Below are 3,871 nucleotides of genomic sequence, written 5' to 3'. Positions count from 1 at the left end.
CTGAAAGCTCAGCCTCCCGGGTTCACGCCATTCTCCTGCCTCAGCCTCCCGAGTAGCTGGGCCTACAGGCACCCGCCACCATGCCCAGCTAATTTTTTTTCGTATTTTTAGTAGAGACGGGGTTTCACCATGTTAGCCAGGATGGTCTCGATCTCCTGACCTCGTGATCTGCCTGCCTCGGCCTCCCAAAGTGCTGGGATTACAAGCGTGAGCCACCGCACCCAGGTATTTTCAGCTATTTTAACTATCAAAATTAGTTTTTAACACTGTTGTTCTGAACTAATGAGAAGTGTATTTTTTTGAGGGGTATCATTTTCTTACCAAAATCCATTAGGACTGATAAAGTCAAAGTCACCAGGAGACCAGGAGGATGGAAAACATTATTATAGAGTATAGAAATAAATGAATATTTAATGTTTGATAGAGAATGAATTACAGGGACATAAAAAATGGAAAAATTTTGCCAAAACCCTGTTCAAAGGGAAAACGTATGGCTCACTGAAAGATGAGGCACTAAATGGAAATGAGATGAATAATGGAAAACTGTAAATAATTAATGTCTTGGCATGTGTGTGTACTCTGATAAAGATAAAACTTTCTTTTGTCACTTAGTTAACTGGTTTCATGAGGTGAAACGAGTTCAGCACTGAGGGGAAATAGTTTTTTTATATTCTCCAATTTAAAACTTTTAATTAAAAAGTAAATTTTAATGTTGAAAATGCAAACTTCGGGAGGGCAGAAATATCACACACAAGGCTGTCACTTCACACTTGGAGGGTTGCACAGCGGCCAGGCAGAGGTGCTTCTCACTTCCCAGATGGTGGGCAGCCAGGCAGAGGAAATAGTTTTATGAGCAATCAATTTAGGTGTTTCCTGGCGGTAGAGTTTTCAAATCCCACAGATGATCACTGTTTACTCCCCGCTTGGTGTTTCCTTGTGTCATTTTGTGAACAGTAGTTCTGACTATGTACAAATCTCTGTTGGCTGTTTAGTGGTCCCCTTTCTCTTCAGGTTTTGAGATAGAGTCCTCAGTTAGATAGCACACACACACACACACAGACACACACACACGTATATATTTTGAGACAAGTTCTTGCTCTGTCGCTCAGGCTGGAGTGCAGTGGCGTGATCTCGGCTCACTGCAGCCTCAACCTCCTGGGCTTGGTCGGGTGATCCTCCCACCTCAGCCTCCTGAGTAGGTGGGACTACAGGCACATGCCACAATGCCTGGGTAATTTTTGTGTTTTTTTAGAGATGGGTTTTGCCATGTTGGCCAGGCTGGTCTGGAACTCCTGGGCTCAAGTGATCCACCTACCTCAGCCACCTAAAGTGCTGGGATTACAGGCGTAAGCCACTGTGCACGGCCAGATAGCAAAATATTTGAACTCTTGTGGATGTGGATAGAATGCATACAGAACATCCCTGGTGTGATTCCGTCCTGCGTGGCTGTTCTCTGGAGCAGCGTTCGTTTAGCTCCGTCCTCCTTCTCTCCCACCTAAGTGCGTGCCACCATCTGATGGAAGATTCGATGGACATGGACATGAGCCCCCTGAGGCCCCAGAACTATCTTTTCGGTTGTGAACTAAAGGTCAACAAAGATGATCACTTTAAGGTGGATAAAGATGAAAATGAGACCAGTTATCTTTAAGAATGGTCAGTTTAGGGGCTGGTGCAAAGGATGAATTGTACATTGTTGAAGCAGAGGCCATGAATTACAAAGGCAGTCCAATTAAAGTAACACTGGCAACTTTGAAAATGTCTGTGGTGGCTCACGCCTGTAATCCCAGCACTTTGGGAGGCCAAGCCGAGGCAGGCAGATCACAAGGTCAGGAGATCGAGACCATCCTGGCTAACATGGTGAAACCCTGTCTCTACTAAAAATACAAAAAAAATTAGCCAGGCGTGGTGGCGGGCGCCTGTAGTCCCAGCTACTCGGGAGGCTGAGGCGGGAGAATGGCGTGAACCCGGGAGGTGGAGCTTGCAGTGAGCCGAGATTGCGCCACTGCACTCCAGACTGCGCAACAGAGAGAGACTCCATCTCAAAAAAAAAAAAAGAAAAGAAAAAAAAAGAAAATGTCTGTACAGCCAACGGTTTCCCTTGGGGGCTTTGAAATAACATCACCAGTGGTCTTAAGGTTCAAGTGTGATTCAGGGCCAGTGCATATTAGTGAACAGCACTTAGTAGCTGTGGAGGAAGATGCAAAGTCAGAAGATGAGAGGAGGAGGATGTGAAACTCTTACGTATATCAGGAAAGTGGTCTGAGGTGGTAGCAAGATTCCACAGAAAAAAGTAAAACTTGCTGCTGATGAAGATGATGATGATGATGGAGATCATGATGATGAAGATGATGATGATGACTTTGATGATAAGGAAGCTGAAGAAAAAGCGCCAGTGAAGAAATCTATTCAAGATACTCGAGCCAAAAATGCACAAAAGTCAAATCAGAATGGAAAAGACTCAAAACCATCATCAACACCAAGATCAAAAGGACAAGAATCCTTCAAAAAACAGGAAAAAACTCCTAAGACACCTAAAAGGACCTAGTTCTGTGGAAGACATTAAAGCAAAAATGCAAGCAAGTATGGAAAAATGTGGTTCTCTTCCCAAAGTGGAAGCCAAGTTCATCAGTTATGTGAAGAATTGCTTCTGGATGACTGAGCAGGAGGCTATTCAAGATTTCTGGCAGTGGAGGAAGTCTCTTTAAGAAAACAGTTTAAACAATTTGTTAAAAAATTTCCATCTTATTTCATTTCTGTAACAGTTGATATCTGGCTGTCCTTTTTATAATGCAGAGTGAGAACTTTCCCTACCGTGTTTGATAAATGTTGTCCAGGTTCCATTGCCAAGAATGTGTTGTCCAAAATGCCTGTTTAGTTTTTAAAGATGGAACTCCAACCTTTGCTTGGTTTTAAGCATGTATGGAATGTTATGATAGAACATAGTAGTAGCGGTGGTCAGACGTGGAAATGGTGGGGAAACAAAAATATACATGTGAAATAAAACTCAGTATTTTAATAAAGTAAAAAAAAAAAAAAAGAATGCATGCAGAACACAAGGCAACAGCCAGCATTTTAGTGTGCCTTGGATACCCCTCCGGGGCCCTTTTTCTTGCCTTTGTCTTGGCCTCTGACCTGGCCATACACTGAGGCGATGGGAGATGAAGTGGCCCGGGGACCAGCAGTTGCCAGGCAGCGGAGTAGCAGCTGGGGTGCTCAGAGTATAATTCAGTCCCCTCTTGCTATTGCCAGAGCTTACCGCCCTCTTCCAGGGGCCTCTGCCTTGGCACATGCAGTTGCTACTATCCAGAAAAGCCCTTTGCTTCCCCTTCAGCTGGCTGGTCCCCGCTAGTTCTTTGAGAATGGACTCCTTCGACTTCAGTAGGACCCCCCTGGCGAAGGTGCTGCATTGACGTGCTCCCCCAGCACCTGGGGCGCACACACTTCTCCCTCGCTCTATGACGTGGAAGTCATCTGTTCACTCGTCTTCCCTGATGGTCTGTGAACAGTATGACGACGTGGAATGGATACACAACTCACGCCCCCAGCACCCATCTGCCGCTCCCTGTACATGTGCAGACGGACTCAGTGAATGACAGGCGCCGCCTGAATTATTTCAGACAGGTTATTACTGCTGGGAGTTGTGCAAGAACTTCTAGGCAGCCAAGCAAGTAGGCATATTTTTAAGCAAATAATTCAATGGTCTTCATTCACAAGGTGGGAGAGTATTCTATTTCATCACCTGACAGAGCGTAAAACTGCTGTTCTGTGAAAACCTTTGTTCAAAATATTCTATTTCCTGTAACATTCTTAGCTTCTGACAGGGGGCAGCAGAGCCTAGGAAAACAAAGGCTGGCCCCGGTTAACTGGTGGC

The 3,871-nt window shown here is 45.0% G+C and overlaps 1 pseudogene; it reads left to right on the top strand.

The window, feature by feature from the left end:
• Window positions 1-1,488: 1,488 nt before the first annotated feature.
• Window positions 1,489-3,027, top strand: LOC101146818 (nucleophosmin-like; annotated as a pseudogene).
• Window positions 3,028-3,871: the final 844 nt, after the last annotated feature.

The sequence above is a fragment of the Gorilla gorilla genome, chromosome 11 (assembly GCF_029281585.2).
Source record: "Gorilla gorilla gorilla isolate KB3781 chromosome 11, NHGRI_mGorGor1-v2.1_pri, whole genome shotgun sequence".
Classification (NCBI taxonomy): Eukaryota; Metazoa; Chordata; class Mammalia; order Primates; family Hominidae; genus Gorilla; species Gorilla gorilla.
Note: the sequence above shows the minus strand (reverse complement) of the source record. Positions and strands in the feature narration are given on the sequence as shown.